This window comes from Triturus cristatus, chromosome 12, assembly GCF_964204655.1.
Source record: "Triturus cristatus chromosome 12, aTriCri1.1, whole genome shotgun sequence".
NCBI lineage: Eukaryota > Metazoa > Chordata > Amphibia > Caudata > Salamandridae > Triturus > Triturus cristatus.
The window spans coordinates 277,899,655-277,920,825 of record NC_140595.1 but is presented as its reverse complement, the minus strand read 5'-3'; the positions used below and the strand labels follow the sequence as shown (position 1 = coordinate 277,920,825).

Sequence of the window (21,171 nt, the reverse complement as noted above, 5' to 3'; positions counted from 1 at the left end):
CTTCACTCTCTTTACGGACCATGCCCCTCTCACTTGGCTCCAGAGAAATAAGGGTCACAATGAGCGCATCCTCCGATGGTTCTTGGCCTTACAGCCCTATTGCTTTGAAGTGCGGCATCGGAAAGGGATGGACCAGGGAAATGCCGACTTTCTCTCCCGATACCCGATTTCCCCCGATCGGGAAAATCCAGGGGGAGGGATGTGTCGCATAGTCGCAGGAGAGGAGGAGGGAACGGAAAGGACCCTCAGTGACTATGCCTTTCCACCCCCTCTGCAGGACGCGCGTGGCCCCTTTAATACGGCCTGGCTTGCCTCGGAGGCTGACACGCCCCTCCTGACGTCACCCACGGCGCACCAATCCGGTGTGAGTAGTCCACGTAAGGAGGAAGTTTGCGAAGGGAACGGCGCGCAAGCCCACGGAGGAGAGGAAGCCGGAGAGCGAGTGGAGAAAGAGACGGAGAGCGAGGAAGCGGACGGAGGAAGAACGGAAGCGGAGGAGACGGGAACCTCAGCAACGAGAGGGACGGAGGGCCTGGAGGCCAACGACACAGCGTCTCGCCCTGCCACGTGCCCACGGGAGGAGCGTGGCTGGGAAAGGTACGGGGTCGGATCCTGGGCTTTATTTCACCACGGGGAGGGAAGTAGGCAGGTTATCGTTAGCAGGGAGGTCACGGGGTGGGTCTTTGGGGCTGATTGACGGCGTATGACACACTTATTGCCTCCCTACGGCCAACGTTAGCTTTGTTGGTGGCGGACCCCGGTGACTCCTCACTCCCTTTCCCCACCCCCTCACTTTTGACCCAGAGAACAGTGAGTCTAAGAGTGGTCTTTCTCTTCCTTTCATGACCGCCGGAGCCGTCCCATCGGAGTAAGAACCCCCGGAGAAGGAGAAACAGAAGACTTTGGTTAAAGAACAGGAGAGAGAAACAGCTATTCAAACTTGTACTGTAGCGTGACCATTAAAAGAAAGACTATAGCTCTTGATCCGGACTAGTGTCCCTCATTGTTCTACGCACGGGGCCACGCCCCACCATCACAGCTTCATAGGTGAGGGGGTCACTGTTCTATGTATTTTCAAAAATAAATTCCCGCTTTTGGATTTTCATTTTGAAAAGAGAAAATATGTTTAACCCCTTGGGTGCGGGTTTATTTCCCGCGCTGTGCGGGAGAAATAAACGGTGGGCGGGATTACGACAGCCCCCGGCCGTCGTACGCACACGCCCACCGTGATGCATGACGGCCAGGAGCCGTCCTGCGCGTACAAGGGGTTAAAGGATGATTCCATCATATTGACGGAACCTTCCATCAAACTTACAATGCATTTCCCAAAACCGCTGTGATGGTGGTTCCTGACAATGCTATAGCTGTCTTCAGGGGGAACGGACATCCATAAATACGGCAGGTGGAGTAGCCTCATGATGGTGGGAGTAAAGTACTTGTCCATGGCAGCGGTAATTACTCAGTCTGCAAATAATCAAATCAGCCCCTTAAACCATAGAATCCATAGATTAATTATTGGGTTCTTGATGTGGATAGAAGCCCCTTCTGGAGACCCATGTACCTCCCAATCTGATACAAGATGGCGTTAAATACGTATAAGATTTTAACATGGAATGTCCGAGGGATGTACACAATAGACAAGCGGTATAAGGTACAATCACATTTACAATGCATAGAGATACATATTGCCATGTTTCAATAAACTTATCTGGTAAATAGAAAAGGATAAAAACAACATAGTAAATGGAGGGGACACGTTGTGTCCACAAGTTCTTAATCATATACCAGAGGGACACTTATCTGGACAAGGCCCAGGATCCCATTCGAAATCTGTAACCAAATCATAAACACTAAGATATGTATTTGTACAGGGCAGGCTTGATGGTAGACTCCGGTTGTTGTGTAGCATTAATGCTCTGAACGTAGGGCAAGTGTACTTCTACTGATGTCTTTCCCCGCTGATAAAAAATTTCACTTATAGGAAGATATTTTAATGGGTTATTAGATATACATTTGGATAGGTCCCACTACCCCTCCCTAATGCACCTCTGCATGCAGCTTCCAAGGACCTCAGGGACCGGTTGACACATTAGACTTACAGGGATGTCTGTGGTCACAAGCACCAAATTTAGTAGAAATATTCCTATTTGACAGTTCACGATGTCCATGTTTGGCTAGTTTGTATCAGAAGCCCTTCTTGCCTGTTACAGGAGACTGCTATCTAGCCTGGATAGCTAATTCAGATAGACTCAGGATCACTAATATGGTAGACTTTGATCGGACTCTTCAATAATACCAAAAAGGTATTACCAAAGTTTTTCTGGGTTATTATAAGCAATGATATGCAACAGGGACAATGGGACAGACTTTGCTGTAGGTGACTTCTTGAATGATATTCCATTGCCCAGACTACCGCTCCAAGACAAAAGCACGTTGGGGAAACTGTTTTCTTTGCAGGAAGTGAAAGGCACAATATCATTGCTGACAGGAGGGAAGATTCCTAGAGCAGATGGACTGCCTCTAGAATTTTACGAATCCTTCACAGACCAAATAGTGCCCAAGCTGGTCATACTTTACAGTGTGGCTATTGAACATGTGATCCTTCTCCACATAACCAGTGTGGCCTTGGTCGTTGTCCTCTTTAGACCAGGTAAATCCCCAAAAGAATTATTAGCATACTATCTCTATTCCATATTGCACATTGATTATAAAATACTGGTGAAAATTCTAGCAAATAGCTTACTACGGCACACGCCACACACTATCCATGTTGACCAAAGTGACTTAATCCCGGGCCACAATACATCGTAAAACATAAGGCGACTGTTTAAGATATTTGAGATAGCTCCAAAGGCATGGTTCAATGCAGCTTTATTAATGATTGGCATGGAAAAAGCATTCAACTCTCTCAGCTGGAAATACCTACATAAAGTGAGGGACTGCTTTAGTCTTGGCAGTGCCTTCCCTAAAGGGATCAAGGTCCTTTGTACCTTCACAACAGCGCAAGTAAACATGAGCTGACTGATCTTGGAAAAATATCAGGTATATCTGTGAATCACGTATACGCTTGGAGAGAAAGCTGAAGCCACCATGGACATCTGCCTTAACAATGGGCCTACTCTACCCCTTGGAAACTAAGCGTTTACTTATTGGTGTGCGCAGCGACTATACTCTGCTAGCTTTATCAATACACTCCGATTTCGGAAATAACAGAATTCAGGGGATTCTACCAATCAAACGACTTGACCTTTACCTAGACGGCAACACTGACTGCTTAGAGAAATCCCAACTATAGGTCATAGAGAGAGAAGACCAATACGCTTTTTTATACCTAGCCCATGGGGCTCCAAGGACGTTTGGATTTCGCCACAAGACGCGTCTAGAATTTGGTTTGCTTGGTTTCTAATTACAGACAGCCTTGAAAAAGTCATACTTCGACGAAACATGTGTCGGCTGTTTTTCGATTGAAATTGGCCTGTGCGTCAACAAACTTGGGATGCTTTGAAAATAAAAACATTGGATCTGCAACATTGGCAAACCAGAAATACAATTGTGTTATAGTGCTCTGGATTTGTGACTTGGTCTAGGAACCAAATAAGGCTGCCCCATCTGTCCCCTCTTATTCACATTAGCTTTTGAACAGTTTGCTGCACAACTCCAAATGGCTGGTACAGATTGAGGAATCTCAAACTGTGAAACGTGTGATAATGTTTCACTATATGCCGATGATCTACTATTACATATGTTGGGGCACAGAACCACTTTGGTGTATTCATCAGAGAACTAGAAGCTTATGGCACCTTGCCTGGGCTGGTGGCGAATCTGGGCAAGACTAGTATATACTCATTAAGACTTAGGACCCCCCTCGATATGGGACAGATCCATGACTATTCTCCCAAAAGTAGCAAACCTCTGCTTCTAAGTATTTTAGGGTAGCAGTCTACTGCAAGGAAATGATATAATAGCCAGTAGTACTGGAAGAACGGTGAGGTCACGCCAATCTAAAGTGACGTTCTGACTCTCCCTCCCACTCAGGACAGCTGGCTGGCTAGAGCTGTCAAAAATTATATTGTTACCTCACCTCCTTTATTATACAAACCAACCATGCATTCTGCCAAAGAGGTACTTTAAAGAATTGGCCAGCTTTTTATTGGACCTGAAGTGGAATGGCAACTGTATTAGAGTGCCTCAAGACAACTTAAAGTGCAGGTACAGTGGAAGGTCGAGGGGTCCCTGATTTTGAATTATGGTATTTAGCAGCCAAGCTCAATGGCTTTAATACTGGATGGCAACACGAAATGTAAATGATCTTAAGAAAGGCACATGAAAGTCTAGAACAACACAGTTAGCTTGGGTAGTAGCCTTTGACCCCTTGTCTCTGCACCGCTCCCCCACTGCCCAGCTCCTCGATTCTTCTGCATCGCTCACAGCCCCGAAGACGCCAGTTCTGTCCCGGAGTCTGGCTACTAAGCAAGTAGTTATTCTCTATTGTACTTCTGTTAGCCCTGTTTAGTTTAATTTAGTCTAGTGAGCCCTGTTGTTTCCTTTTCCGCCTGTGAGCCCTGTTGTTTAATTTAGTATAATTTGTTTCCAAGTTGTATTTTCTACCCTCCTCTGTGTACTGTGGCCACTGCCCGCAGCTTTTCCCACTTAAGTCGATTTTACGCTCACTGCCCTCCCGCCTCCCTGACAGCTCCTCCTAGGACTACTCTTGGAGGCTGCTGCACAGCTCCACAGAGTAGCCTATGAGCCCTGATCTCTGCTCCACTCCCCCTCTGCCCAGCTCCTGAAGTCTGCTGCATCGCTCGCAGCCCGAGGCCGCCAGTTCAGTCCCACAGTCCAGCTACCAAGCAAGAAGGTATTTCCTTTTGTACTTCTGTTCGTCCTGTTTAGTTTAATTTAGTTATTTAGTCTTGCGAACCCTGTTGTTTAAGTTTTAGCCTTGAGACCTGTTGTTTAATTTAGTATAATTTTTTCCCACATTGTATCTTCTTCCCACCTCTGTGTGCCGTGCTCACTGCCCGCTGCTTTTCCCGACCCCACCCATTTCCCATTTCCCGCTTGCCGTCCTCCCGCCTCCCTGCCAGACCCTCTCATCTCCCAGGACTACTTATGGAGGCCACTGCGTGGCCATGTGCAACGGATGTGCCCCTGGCACACCAAAAGCAAGCCCCTCTGCACCTATATGCACCTGGACCGCACCCAGTACCAGGAACACTGTTCTCTGTACTTCCACAGATACTCCGCAACAGACCTCCATGCACTGGACCCCGAACACAACAACAGCTGCTGCCTCGCTTCACCTCACTCCACAGAAGGACCTTTCACCTACATCTGCTGGTTTTAAAGGCAAACACAGTACCGAGACAGCCCTAATCGCCACAATAAGCAATATCCGTGCCCTACTCGACAGAGGAGAATCAGCAGCCCTGATCCTGCTTGACCTCTCTGCAGCTTTCGACACCATCTCCTACCACACACTCATCAATTGAATAGACCAGATTGGAATCACAGATGATGCGCTCAGATGGATGGCATCCTTTCTCACGGGCACACCCAGAGAGTTTGCCTCCTTTCCTTCACCTCACAATCAAATTTGCGGTGAACCCCAAGGCTCATTCCTCAGCCCAACCCTCTTAAACATCTGCATGACACCACTCGCAGACATCGTCAGATCACACAACATCATCGATACCCAGCTTGTTCTCTTGCTCACAGCGTATCCCACCACGACAAACACCAAATTCTAAAAAATGTAATAAGAAAGTTTCAGCCTGGATGAAGGACAACTGCTTGAAGCGCAACATGGATAAAACTTAAGTTCAGATCTTCGACAGACACACCGCCCTGTGGAAAGACTCCTGGTGTCTGGTGGAGCTCAGACCCATCCCACGCCAAATGACCACACCTGCCACCTCAGCATCATCTTGGACAGCGAACTTTCCATGAAACTTCAGATTAACGCTATCTCCTCAGCCTTTTTCTACAAGCTCAGCATGCTCAGCAAAATTTTCAGGAGGCTCTCCCATCAACACCAGGAAAATGGTGAGGCGGACCCTCAAAAGCAGCCGACTGGACTACGGCAATGCACTCTTTGAAGGCACCACCACAGAACTCATGCATAGACTCCAGACAATCCAGAACGCAGCCGCCAGACTGATCCTCAACCTGCCCAAGAGGACCCATATCACCCTGCACCTGAAGGTGCTCCACTGGCTCCCCTTCAAGAAGAGATGCCAATTCAAGCTTCTGACCCACGCTTACAAGGCTATCCATGACCAAGGACCCGCCTACATGAACCACCTCCTGCATTTCCACCGACCTCCCAGGATTCTCTAACTGCACACTTTGCACAGATACCACGCATCCACCTCTGTCGCTCCGGAGGTTGCTCCTTCTCCCACCTCACCGCCAAACCCTGAAACGCCCTCCCCCCACACCTCAGCATTGCACCCTTGCTGACCCACTTCAGGAAGGGACTCAAGACCTGGCTTTTTTACTGATACCTGCAGCTTGGTGCCTCAATACCCCCTCAGGTGATTAGCCACGCTCTACAAACACTACTTGATTGATTGATACAAACCAGACCTGAAGGTATCAGAGTGGTTTACATGAGCACCAGTTGAGTTAGAGATGGACACATTCATTTTATTTTGTTAGGCACGAGGAGATTGTGCGTCCCTGCCGAGACTCGAACCTGGTTCCCCAGCTCCGAGGTAGACTGCTCTAGCCATTAGGATGCATCCTCCCTCTCAATCTTGACTGATTGATTGATTAGCTTGGGGGGTCCTACAACTGTCTAGGTCACAAATCGCCAGAGCCTGCCGCACACAAATGGCGTAAGAGTGACACTGATGGATGTTGCAAAGCGCGAGAGGTGTTATATCCTATGCACCCAATATTTCACTTGCCTTGCTACTCGCCCAGATACCTGGATAAAGTAGTAATGCAACAATTAGGATGGGAACTGGCTGGGCTTACCACTATGGAGGCGGGTATCCAATCATTATTAAATAACTGAGCTCCCACTTGGAGTTGGATCTTTCATAACACATGGGGAGGTTTTGGCCAAGATGCGCATTTTAAGGAGCATCACTAACTCTGAACCACAACACCCCTGAAGAATAGAATGAGCCCCCACTTATCTGACTGGCTTCTTGCACGTGGCTCCATGCCAATGACACAAATCTGAAAACTGCAGGTCAACTAGTGTTCTATATAACCATCCCTGGAGCAGCACCAATACACGCCCCCGTAGTCCATATTTGCCTGTAACAATCCAACAACATCCTATAGTCATTAAACACATATATTAGTGATCAGATCACTAATCCACATGTTGGCTTACAAATAGCTGCACCATCCGGTTTAAGCCATCCGGGATATGTTCACAGTCAATTTTCTTGGCAAGACTGTCTTAATTGAATTTATGAGTTAAGGCTTCTAAATGAATGGCACTTTCTCAGTTTGATAGTTTGAAATTCCAAGAAGTTAACCTATTGAATGCATGCACAACTCAAACATCATTCATTAATGTATGCAAAAGTGTCAGAATTATTTGGTAAACCTGGACTGAGATCTTCCTTAAATCCTTGCCGCAGTCATTTAATTTGATTTTGATATGATGTTTAGCAATGATTTAGTACTGGGAAGAAGCACATAAATATATAAATGCATTAGGTATATATTGAAGAATAAGTGCCATACATCCTTTTAAACCGAACAAAATTGTTAATGAGATAGAAGGCATTACAAATCCAAGCATATTAAATTGTACTGTACCACTGACAAAGAGTTGCTTAAATATAAAGAGACAAATGACAGTCGCTAGACAGAGTAATGAATAATAATTGTGTAATTGAGGTGCTGACATGAAGTATTCACTTAATATCAAAGTTTGGAAAAGATAATCGCGCGGAATGTTTGATAGAACTAATGACATGAGCAAAGTGACATACAGCACGGTAAAGAACATAAACCGCCTATCAAATAAGATTTTTATCTAACGAAGAGCTATATTATCACAATTTTTGTACCAATTCTATTTATATATTTCTCAGCGGTTTTCTTGAGACCTGATAGGCCAAAGTAGCAACAGCTTCAGCATGGGATTAGCATCGGAAAAACAAGTTTTGGACTACCTGCATAAATCTCGCACCAACCAATGACAAACCTGAACGGAATGTTAAAAGTTTGAAATAAAATGGAATACATTTTTAGGACGTGTTGTACAGATTCATTAGGTGGAGCTAAAGTTCCAAGCAAAAAATGTTTCCTGTGAAAAGAGGGAGATACCCAAATCTACAGAGGAGCCACTGCTTCCTCTGTAAACTGTTAGTAAATAGCACCACAGAAAAAAGGTGCAAAATGCCTAAAGTGGGAGTACGCCAAGGTGGCACAGTTCTGAACATACGCCAGTACACATTTATATTTTATTTCTTTCACCGCCACACTGTGAACCACACATTCTTTAAGTTATACTTTTTTTCTTTAAACAAACTACAACTGGTGAATTTTAGTGGTTATTATTGGTTTTTGTTTTTTAAACATTTGCTTGTGTGTCATTCAAACCCTAACTATAACATCACTATAACCTTTGGTTTTTTTTTCAATTAATTTTAGTTTTTTTTAACATAGTTAAGGTCTTAGAACCTAACTCAACTATAACATTAATTTAACCATTGTTTTTCAGTGACGTTCAAGGTTTTTTTTTTTTTTTATCAGTCTACATTGAATCAAGTGCAAACCTTTTGGATTCAGCCAAACCCCCAGGTGCAGCAAACCTCAGATAGGCACTTCAGTAGTGTACTCTTGTGGATTACTTATGGGTATTCAAATTTATAAACTGAGGTGATACGACTACCAGGCTATTGTATTATGATTAAATTATAGTTTTCCAGAAATTATTATTAATTTGGAGTCACAACAATAAAATATTACAAGTAATTTAATCAAAATATTTATATCCCCTTGTTGCTGGATGCTTTTCAGGCTCATGGCGCTCCCCGATGAAAATGTATTCATTTAATTATCTGGGCATTCTAGGCAAGTAATAACACAACAACAAACCCAATTAAATCAAAAGTTCAACAGTTCTTTAAAAGGAACATAAATGTATTTTGCTAATTGAAAAAATGATCTCAAGATTATCCGTTAAAAGTGTAAAAATGTACTCAATAACAAATCTGAGGATGAATGGTAGATGTTGAACTTAAGATTGGAGAATCTCGAACGGTGAACCGTGCAATAACTTTCAAACATGGTCAGTCTCAAGAAGAATCCTAGATATTAAATTTCATACAGCTAAAAACAAATTCAGAAAGACAAGCCCCAAGAATAAGTTTCAAGTCCTTCAAAAAAGCACATGTGTGAACATGCTACTGTTGATCGAAAGACCTTCTTTTTTATAGCGACAGCATTCATTCAACATCTTATCAAGCAGGTAGTCAGATGTCAAGCAACGAAACAGACAGGGGTTCATGATGTGTTTCTCTTAACTATTGAATAAGCTATTTCGTTAGCACCATACAACTGACAAATGATCTAAATGTGATAAAACTTCAGCACCTCATTGGCAGTGGCAGCTCCTATGCTCCGGCACAGGAGCGTCGCCCGCCCATGCCAGCAGCAGCACCTACAAAACGTGAAAAATAAAACTATAATAAAGCAGGCTTATTATCATTTTATTTTTCTTTCATGGCCGAGTCTTGGGGTGGGGCCAAATCCATGATCGTCATGGAGGAAGAATGGTAGGTGCACTGCTGTCAGTGCGCATGTGGGTTTAGCCTGCAGTCTCAGGACGGCCAAACCGATATGCGCACTGAGCTGTCTCCAACCCGAGCTGTGTAGCCTGGTTGGAGACAGCAGGCACAGGCTCCCAGTCTCTCTGGGAGCGGAAAATCGAGGGCGCTCAGGCCAATACTGATTCTGCTCTCATGCTGCCATAAGAGCAGTTTTAGGATTGGCCGCAGGGGCGTTTGGGAGCCTGTGCTGCAGTGGAGCCGGAAGAGCAGCGATGCGGCGGGCATTCAAGTAAGTTCTTTTTTTTTGCAATTGTTTTCTCCCCCACCTTCCCCCGCCCGCCACTTTGCCCCGACACTAGCTGTGACTGCTTATTGGAACGGGAGGACCATGCAACCCAATCGATCTCGATCCTGTCATGATGGTGATATCACAGAAATAGGCCCAGATGTAGAGAAACATTATCATCTATAAAAGTACACAGAGACGGAAATTCACGAGAGTCCCACATTTATGGTTCTAATACGTAGGCAATGACTATGCTAATAATAGGTAAAAGAGCAAGAAGTCCTTCCTCAATTTTGTGGAAAATGTTGGAACAGGTATTCATGAAGTAGTTGAAAGATGGGTGACCCGTAGAGTTTTTTTTAAAGATTGGTGTTTATAACACTGCCAGACGAATAAAAGGGAAAGGGTCAGTGCCACAATGTAAAAAAGGTGGAATATTCCTATTCAATAATGTTGAAGGTTCATCATTGGTAACATGGAATAATAAACAATTCTGGTTATAAGAAGAGAGTTAAAAAAATAAACAACTACGGAAACCAGCAAACTTTGACAAAGTAAAGTAGTTATAAAAGCGTGCTGTTTCTAACTGATCATTGAGATCCTTTGATATCAAGCTGTAGATATTTTTAGGTCTTGCCTACCAGACTGCCCAAGCTGTCTGTTGGCAAAAAGACCTATTGACTGCCTTTAGTGGGCTTAGAGTCCGCTTACTTCATGAAATTGGCTATTTTTTTGTCACTCTCATTTGCTTGCCTCTTATTTGTCAATTTCTGTGGACTTTACTAACTCTTCCTGTGTTTGTCCCTCCCATGGAACATGGACGCATTTATTGAGTCCTTCCATGGCTCAGTTTGAAAGCCTACTTCTTTTTTTGTGATAGGCATTCCACAATAGTGCATGTGTTTTCCAGCTGTCTCCTTCATGTGGCCCATGCTCTGTGCTGCTCTTTCTTTTTTGCCTCCTCTGTGTCATGCTCACACTAGTCTGCTTCTCATCCATTGTTATGTGACCTAACAGACCCAAATTCCTCTCTGTAGCCAGTATGCTTCTCTTTGCCCCACCCTCCATATTCCTTCCCACCCAAACCTCGATGTTACTTCTGCCTCATGTCGCTGCGCTCCCTTGTTTTAGTTCCTTCCCCACAAATGCCCTCAATTTTGCTACCCCACCTACACGTGCCTCAAAAAAAGAAAAAAAAAATTCACACTACTTTTCGCTATTTTCATTTACAGATCCAACTCAGACTGATTTTTTTTAAAAAGGGTCTGCATCATGTTGTAGGTGCACACAACAAATGAGGAGGGTGGACGCATCATAGTCCCGTGTTTTGTTTAGACTTTAGTCATGTTGCACAGCCCCGCTAAAAATAACTGGCAAACTTAAAAAGTCCCAAAGGTTAGACCTACTGGTTTTGCCAATGCTTGTTTGATCCATACAGCTTCTCTTTGTAACAAATACTTGTTCTTTTACCTCACGATTGCTTTTTATTATTTCAAGATCCTGGTATCACATTTGGTTGATGTTATGTCTGGCTTTCTTGAAGAGGTCTGACATCAAAGACTTGGGATTGCCCATCCGTACATTACTATTTTGTACTTTAATGAGCACTTTGATCTCTCTCTGTCTGGGTCTCTTCTACTGTACGAGGCGGGGCATATTAGCAAATGCACATAATTTCTATTGTTACAAATGGCTTTAAGGAATGGTTTAATCTTTTTCCCATTTTGGGGATGGGGTGCTGACTCAACTAAAATGATGGCTCGCAGTTTCCATAGTCTTGGCAAGGGAAAGAGCCTATTTTTGGGCCCCATTGGTCTATTGTTATTAGGAGTTCTGAAAGGCCAATTTGTTGAAGTTAAACCTGTGTTGGTAAGTAAAAATATGTGTGTTTTTTAATTAAAAATGCCCTTGAAATCAAGTTCAGACTCTAGTAATCTCAAATACTTGGAGATCATTCTCTTAGTGTTGTGTGTGTGGAATATTGCATAAAATTACAATCCTTTTTTCCTTGCCTTTGGAAAGAGAAGCAAAGAAAGGGAAGAATACATGCAGCATGGGATCTGACCTAAGTAAAGGTACGCCTGTATGTGCCCCTTAAAATAAATACAGTAAGGAGGCGCTGTAGTCCAAAACGTTAAAAGCATCATAACTTGTTTAAACACATAGTTGGGTTGCCCACATCTGCCCCTCTGAAATCCCCTCTTCTTACTTGTGACTGTTCCCTCTGCTCATTCGCACTTTTGTGACCACTCGCCCTCCTCTTTTTCACCCTCAATCACTAAAAAACATCCGGTGCATCCTCCGTCCCCACCTCTTTTTTTCCCATTCCCCCCTCTTTGCACCTCTATCACTGTCATGGTGTCTATTTTCTCAACACCTCACCCTGATCTTGCTTAGCTATTCAACACGATTTCCTGTGCCCTTGTTTTCTGCTTCCTTTTCTTCTATAAAATGCAGTGGAAATAGAAAACAGGCTGCCCTGGTGGATATAGAAAACAGGCTGCCACCATGGTGGACATAGAAAACAGGCTGCCCTGGTGGATATAGAAAATAAACTAAAAAACAAAAAGGGCCCCTATTCAACACATTCAATTAAGAAATTCCAATACAACATTGGTGCTTAAAGGGAATAATTGATCATGCTAATACAATACAGAACAATATTATTGAGTCAAAGCAACAGAGAACCAGTAATACACTTGTTAAAAATATGTACAGTTTATTCCAAAATCAACAGGAATTTAAAAACATTTCATATTAAAATACATATTAAAATACATATACATTATTACGAGAAAACAGAAAAGTTGACGCTGCGTTTCGGTGGATGAATGATCGTTCACCTTCTTCAGGACAGTTTTCTAAACGTTTTGAATGCAGCTAGTATTGCACTTTACTAGACTTGCCAATGATGCAATTAACTTTCACATTCGGGGATTTGACGATGTCCCACTAGTAAAGACCTTTAATTTAGGTACCAGATTGTTGGGTATGTTCGTTCGTGCCACCGTTCAGTGCTAAATGAGATCTATCGGAGAGAAATCTTTTTAAAATTTATATTTCTCTAGCTCGCAGTTGCTGAGTCAAGATCTGATGTATTGTTTACGGTTTTCAGGGTCTAAACCGATATTTATTCCATTTGGGACTTCTGTAGTAGCCATGATCAACGTGCATCTAATGGTTTAGAAACCTTGTGCCTTTGCCTTGATGAGCATGCATCTAGTAGATTAAAAACCTTTTAAAATAACGACGGCCTCCTTGCACGCAACGAACAGCTTCCGGGTCAGGATACACGTGATACATCAGATCTTGACTCAGCAACTGCCAGCTACAGAAATATACATTTTAAAAAGATTTCTTTCCGATAGATCTCATTTAGCACTGAACGGTTGCGCAAACGAACATACCCAACAATCTGGTACCTAAATTAAAGGTCTTTACTAGTGGGACATCGTCAAATCCCCGAATGTGAAAGTAAATTGCTTCATTGGCAAGTCTAGTAAAGTGCAATACTAGCTGCATTCAAAACGTTTAGAAAACTGTCCTGAAGAAGGTGAACGATCATTCATCCACTGAAACGCAGCGTCGACTTTTCTGTTTTCTCGTAATAATGTATATGTATTTTAATATGTATTATAATATGAAATGTTTTTAAATTCCTGTTGATTTTGGAATAAACTGTACATGTTTTTAACAAGTGTATTACTAGTTCTCTGTTGCTTTGACTCAATAATATTGTTCTGTATTGTATTAGCATGATCAGTTATTCCCTTTAAGCACCAATGTTGTATGGGAATTTCTTAATTGAATGTATTGAATAGGGACCCTTTGTGTTTTAGGTCTCGCTTGAGCTAGCGCATGCGCTAGCTCAAGCAAGACTTTTAGTAAGGGCTTCAGAAAATGCTACCACTGTGGCCTACAGCTTGCGTGCATGTGCGCGGGCGTGCGCTTCCTTCATGGCTCATTAAATGCAACGCGCGCGGGCACCCTTCCAGCCTGCGATCGCGATCCCTTTCACTTTGACGGCCGCGTCACGTGCGCGCGCACACAACTCCCCGGCTTGTTTACATTGCAGTCTGGTGCTATGGCTGTTTTCAAAATATGCACTTTATTTATTTAATAAAGTAAAAGGTTGAGAAAAAAATATAATCATCCTCTTTTTAGAAACTCTACAACACCCATTCCCACAGCACTGGTTCACTCCCTAGCTGACCCGCTGAAAAGCAACAGAAGTGGCGAGTGTTTTCGAGTTAGCGCAGCATGACGACTGGCAAAGGTTTCCTCTTCTGAACACTTTAAAAAAACAGCAGCAAGAGACCCACATCCGCTGCATAATTACAGGCCAATCAATTGTGATTTCCTGTGATGCTTTGCGAAACCTTTAGTCCGACTCCAAGCAGACAACTCCAAGGCGATCCAAGTCTTACAATGACATGCAAAATGCTGGCATTGTGCACCCAGAAAACAACGATGATAACGTCCCTGAAATGAACAGCAGCTTCACAGGTAACGTGAAATGTTTGTTTTTATTGGTTCTTTTGCATCGTCTGTAACAATGGCCCCTATCGGAGAGTTGAATAGGTTCCAATCACAAATGCTGGTTAAAAATACCCCGACTTGGCGTAAAGCCGTTTTACGCAGGAACCTAATTAATAATTAGTGCTTTCAACTTTTGACGCTACCAGAGATTTTTAGTAGGTCTGCCTTGATTATATATATATTTAAATGTGTATTCCAAATCGACACTACTTTTTTTTAAAAGAAAAGACATGATGAATTTTACCCAGTTTTTGTAGTTCTCTCACTTCTAAGACATTCATGTTGCCTGTTGCCTGTCTGACTGTCGATCACAGTTGATGCCACCAGTCATGTATTTGAGGACAGCAGGAAAAGTGTCTCATTGCTTGTTAAACCTTTAATTTATTTGGTCCCTCTACTAGCATGTTTTCTCACCTTTAAGACTCCGCATTTTTGCATAATTCGGTTTCTGCTATTAATAGTTGAGTAAATTAAACTGCCCTTGATACGGTCAACATTTTGTTAAGTTCTGTTTATTTTTATTTTATTGAGCTGAACGTCACATGAACCATTTCACCTTCAACGTCTTACCTTTGCACAGAACAGTACACTACAGAGAGAAGTATGTAAACTTAAAGCCAAGTGCATGAACTATCTAGTTTTTAAAGCGCTGTGTAAGTGTGGGAAGGGTTTACGTGAGTGTGGGATAAGTTTAGTGGATCCTAGGGTGGGGGCAGGGTACTTCAGATGTGAGCTTCGAGTTGAAGGTGATATGTGGGTGGACTGATGCATGGCAATGGTTTTCTTTGTGAGTAAAGGGTTTAAAAAAAAAACACGGGGTGGAAGTATCTCATATATTGTGGAGTCCTGGGCACTGCTAGAGAATTCATGGCTTTGTCTTGATTTTGTCCGGCAACTAGCAATACTTGGGAATCTTCACTATTGATCTGTGCTCTTGTATTTCAGCCTCAGTTGCCTTTAGTATCCATGCAAAATATGTGCTTTCAGACAGTTATCCGCCCCCCCCCCCCTCCCCAACTGCATTGGTTTGAGTTGTGTAACCTGTGGTTGCCTCGTGCTCACCCAGATTTCCATTTGTAGACCACATAAAAAAAAGAATCGCAGTTGTCCTCCTTCAGTGCTACATATATATCGTAGAAATATCTCAACTACTGTAAAGGCTGTTAGTCTCCGGTAATATTGTGAAGTATTTAACCCCTTCGCCGCGGCACGAATTCCGCCGCGGCGCTGGGGGGGTTCGGGGTGTGCGCGGCGCCGCCATGCTTGTGACGGAACCACTCCGTCATGAGCCACGGGCGCACTGTGCTCATGACGGAGTGGTTCCGTCACGACTCCGCCCACTTGCATTGTTCGCCCGCACAGGCGGGGAATCAGTGCCGCGTGGGCGGAGCGGCCGCAGCGGCCGCAGCATGACGGAACCACTCCGTCATGAGCACATGGCGCCTGTGGCTCATGATGGAGTGGTTCCGTCATGAGCAGGCAAGGGGTTAAGATGAACAAGCTAAAAACAGAAATGGCTAGAAAGGAGCCTCAATATATCAACAAGCATTGGCATAGCCAATAGATCTCGCCTTTGGGACCTTATAAGTGTTTAGCCATGCAACAGTTGATGTTGTTGCACCAAGGATATTGTGCTGCATAACTAAATACTTATAAGGTCCCAAAAGCGAGACCTATTGGCTATGCCAATGCTTGTTTTAGTTGGTATTGACCCTGTCCCAGATTGGATTTAAGGGTATCTCCTCCTCTTTTTTTACTTCGGATATAGAAAACAGGCTGCCCTGGTGGATATAGAAAACAGGCTGCCTTGGTGGACATAGAAAACAGGCTGCCTTGGTGGATATAGAAAACAGGCTGCTACGGTGGACATAGAAAACAGGCTGCCATGGTGGCCGTAGAAAACAGGCTGCCATTGTGGCCATAGAAACAGGCTGCCATAGTGGACAAAGAAAACAGGCTGCCACCATGACAGACATAGAAAACAGGCTGCCATGGAGGACATAGAAAACAGGCTGCCATGGTGGACAAAGAAAACAGGCTGCCATGGTGGCCGTAGAAAACAGGCTGCCATGGTGGCCGTAGAAAACAGGCTGCCATGGTGGCCATAGAAACAGGCTGCCATAGTGGACAAAGAAAACAGGCTGCCACCATGACAGACATAGAAAACAGGCTGCCATGGTGGACATAGAAAACAGGCTGCCATGGTGTACAAAGAAAACAGGCTGCCATGTTGGACATAGAAAACAGGCTGCCACCATGGTGAACATAGCAAACAGGCTGCCACCTTGGTGGACATAGAAAATATGCTTTCAAGAAAGATACAGAAAAAAGGATACTACTAAAAAACATTTTTTAACGTTTCCTATGAGCTTTTTAAAACCTTTTCTTAGGAAAAAAGTATAATAATAAATTACCAAGTCATTCAGGAATTATACACAATTTTGATGCGACTTTATTTTCACAGAAAACCTGGAATTTTATATGGAGCTCAGTGCATTTCTTACGAAAATTGTCAGTTTCTCCAAAATATTGTTTGCACATTTTGGAATTAACCCGAAAGAGAGGTAGGCAGCATGGGATGATTAGATGGGCATCCTCTGCTTGTATATTTCTCCAAACTGAGATCTGCCTCTTTCATGACAGTATACTCTCTGTGTAGACCTCTCTTGGCAGTCACAGGAGTGCTGATAAGTGACCAAACTACTGGTTGCAATCGCGGCCCGTTTGGCTTCCAATAGGAAACCCACTTTCCATGTGTCAACCCAAAGACTCGAGCCTGGGGTCACTTTACAATCCAGCACACTGCATGCAATGTCCATCCACTCAATAGAGCAACACCATACAGATATTTCTCTTGATTAGGAATTATTTATTTCAATGATGACAAACTAAGGGAATGTACTTCTAGTAAATTTGCTTCAGTGATAACAAGGAGGATGAAAGATCAAGTGTTGTCATTTTATGAATGTGTCTATGATTCCACTTGTCTGTGACGTCAGGCCATATGCAGATTCCCAATTTTGCATGATGCCAAGGGTCATCACGTGGGAGGGGCAGCTGATGCTTTTTGACACAGTCCCCCCCCCCCATCCCCCACTATTCACAGTCACACTTTCCTTCACAAAATGTGCCCACGCGAGCCTGGTCTGCTGTTGTGTTATACAGTATTGAAACCAAGGGATAAGGCCAGCCTCTGCTAGCTGCTGCAAAATGCTGGAGCAGCTTGTAAATGTTTTCCTGGATTATATTTCCATTGTGGAACGGGTGCATGCCCAGAGGCAGGAAAACCAGAGAAAGGCGCTGCATTAATTGGGTGACCCGGGCCCTATGAAGCTTCGGACAGGCGTAGGAGGGCCCCAGAATCACACATCACTGAATTCCCCCCCTTTAAAAGACACCAATGACAATGACCACATGTAATGCAATGCTGGTAGTGGGCAGACAATCCCTTCATGGACTGACGTCCAAGACTTCTGGTGCAGCCCTCTGCAGCTCTCCTAATGGAAGACTGCCTTCTGGAGTGAAGGGAGGAAGGCTGCTGGCCGGGCTTCCGCATTCGTGTGCGAACATTTCCAGCCCTTGGAGTCACATTATGAGGCGAGCTGTGGCCAGTTCCCTTTTCACTGGCCCCGCAGCTCTGCACTGAACTGCACTGCAGGTCCCCACCACCTCTGCATGTATCAGACCTTGGAAAGAGCGACAAACAACGTGGCAGCTCCAAGTGGGAGGACTGAAAGGCGTAGGTGGGGAACAAAAGGAAGCGGCAGAAAACAACAATTACGATAAGAGATGAGTAAATCGCACCCTCCTTCCCGCCCACGGGACATAGACGGCCTGAAAAGAATCATTAAACGTTGATGCAGGTCCCGTATAATTAATCATGCAAACACAAACATCTGGAAAATAAAACAGCAGAAGAACAGGAGCCAGCCTCTAGAGATGTACCCATGGTGTAGACACAACTAGGGGTGGAGTAAAGGACGGAACAGCACGAAGATGACGCGGCAGAAGACGAAGAAGGAACCTGGGTGAGGGCGGAGACATTTTGAGAGGGGGTAATTAAGGAGCGAACAGTGCAGTTAATGATGACGGGGAGAATGTAAAGGGTGCACGGGCTGGGGAGGGGTCTGTAGACAGAACAAGGACTGGGCATGGGTGTGGAGCTGAACCTGCCGATACTGTGGGCTGGAGAGCAGAGTGGCCTGTAAAGGTGATGCTCAGGGGAGGAAAGGAGGAGTTGCAAGGAAGGGGGGGGGGGAATGGCAAATAGTAAAAAAGAAAGAGAGGACAAGGTTAGTAACAAAGAGGAGAAAATGTACTTTTTCTCAGTAATGTTTATTGGCTAGTCTGTCTCAGGCAGGCGGAATGATTCATGCTATAACGACTGGAATAAGGGAGGGTGGGGAGGAAAAGGTTTGTACAAAATATTTATTTCATATTCCCCTAATAACCCCAGTATGTATGTATAGATTATAGAGATATTGGCGGAGAGTTTACCATTCTATACCCAGCATCCACGATTCTACATAGGACTGTATCAACAGGTGTAAGAAAGCCATCAGGACTCTCCTGTGTGCGAGCTCAGGCCACAACTACCGTTCATTCATACAAATGCCGGTCTATAACCTATAGAACCACAGACCAAGGGCCCAGTACTGCAGACTACAGCACAACGCGCCACATGATCTTGTACATTACTGAGCGGAGAACACGCCTTTGTAAATGCTGAATGCTGGTCCACTTCACCTTCAAGTGAGGCTAAACAGATTATACTGAACACCTTCCTTCCTCCCTAGCTTCAAATATGTATGTCAATTAATCAATCAAGTGACTTCTATCCGTAAGGGTCTCAAGGAACTGGGGGGCAGCTGATCTGTTGCAGGGCCTGTGGTTCAGTCGAAGAGCCAGGTCTTGAGGTCCTTCCTGAATCGGGGCAGTGACGGTGATTGCCTTAGGTGGAGAGGCATGGTGTTCCAGGTCTTTGCTGCAAGGTAGGAGAAGAATCTTTCCCCAGCCAGGGTCTTGCGGGTACTTGGGATGGCAGCTACGGCCAGTTAGGCGGAGCTTAGGTCTCTAGAGGGTGCATGGAATGCGAGGCAGTGGTTGAAGTATGCAGGTCCCACGTCGTGTAGGGCTTTGTAGGCTTGTGTGAAGAGCTTGAAGGTGATTCTTTTGTTGACTGGGAGCCAGTGGAGGTATCTCAGGTGGCTGGTGATGTGACTGCGGCGGGGGTATTGAGGATGAGTCTGGCAGAGGCGTTTGGATGCTCTGCAGTTTGAGGAGTTTCTGGGTGATGCTGGCCTAGAGTGCGTTCGCCGTAGTTGAGTCTGCTGATGACGAGTGCGTGGGTGACCGTCTTTCTGGACTCGGTGGGGATCCACTTGAAGATCTTTCGTAGCAGGTGTAGTGTGTGGAAGCAGGATGATGAGACGGCGTTGATCTGGGGGTTCATGGTGAGCGAGGAGTCCAAGATGATGCAGAGATTTCATGTGTGGTCTGTGGATGTGGGCGGGGTGTCAGCCACGTTGTCATTTACCATAAACCAAGACAGAATTTAAAGTCGATAAATGAATGATTATCTCATGTGAGATTATTGTGAGTGAGCTGGGAGTAATGTGTAAGGTACAAAGCAGTTAATCTCATGCTGAAAATGTTTTAACTGATATTTTGATAAGAATATAGGAAGAAGAATCCAAGTTTAATTTGAAGTACAACAAGCCTCCTTTGTGGGCGAAGAAAAATGGGAAATATTAAACACTTTTCCTAATTGTTGTGTCTGGAACATAGAACAAGATATTAAAATAGCAAGACTTCATTCATTTAATATAAAATATTATAAGCTTACATCATAAGAACTGTTGTCAATTAGGGGCAGCCAGGGGGTAGCACTTCTACACCCAACTTTCTTTTTGGTACCACTGTGACGACTGTCTTCAGAGGTTAGGAAGCAACCCCCTGCCACTGCATGACAATAATAACTTCATTTCTATCTCCATTTCTACAGTTTTGAAAGGATGCACGTAGCAGATGTTACTGTGAACCTGTTTATTGGCACTAAATTTACCGGCGCCACGAGGATGGAAGGTTGAGTCGGTCTTACCAAGATTCAAGCTCTTTGCCTTCATTTACTGCATTTGGGAGATGGGAGTGTTTAACTTGCTGAGCCACCCTACAGGCACAAGGGGTCAGCATATAATTTCATTGGGGTCAAGAGACACATATTACTTCTGCGACCCATGACATTTTAATGAATTGATTTTCTTAAGTATATGGTTATCTGAATTGTGATAAGAAGGCAAAGCAGCAGACCACAACCTCAGGGGGTGGAGGCTGATAGGGTTAGCAGCACAATATTGGGATTTGGGTGTTGCAACTGATGATCCTAGCTGTACGCTTCCAGTCCCAGTACTGTGCTTTCATACCAAAGGTGGCAATGCTGCTGATAGCTCAGTGCAGTCAACCCCAGTGCTTCGCTCTATAATCAGGGACAGTGTTGCTGCTGTTAGTTTCACACAGTCACCCACCCTGCTATGCTCTCTAGCTGCATGGAAGTATACACAAAAGTGATAGGATTCTGAATTAATCTCAGCCACTGGAAATCAC

At 44.3% G+C, this 21,171-nt stretch overlaps 1 protein-coding gene across 8 annotated transcripts in view; it reads right to left on the bottom strand.

The window, feature by feature from the left end:
• NR1I3 (nuclear receptor subfamily 1 group I member 3) overlaps window positions 1–21,171 on the bottom strand; it is an 858,363-nt gene that overhangs the window by 165,485 nt on the left and 671,707 nt on the right. The gene's annotated exons all lie outside the window — the stretch shown is intronic.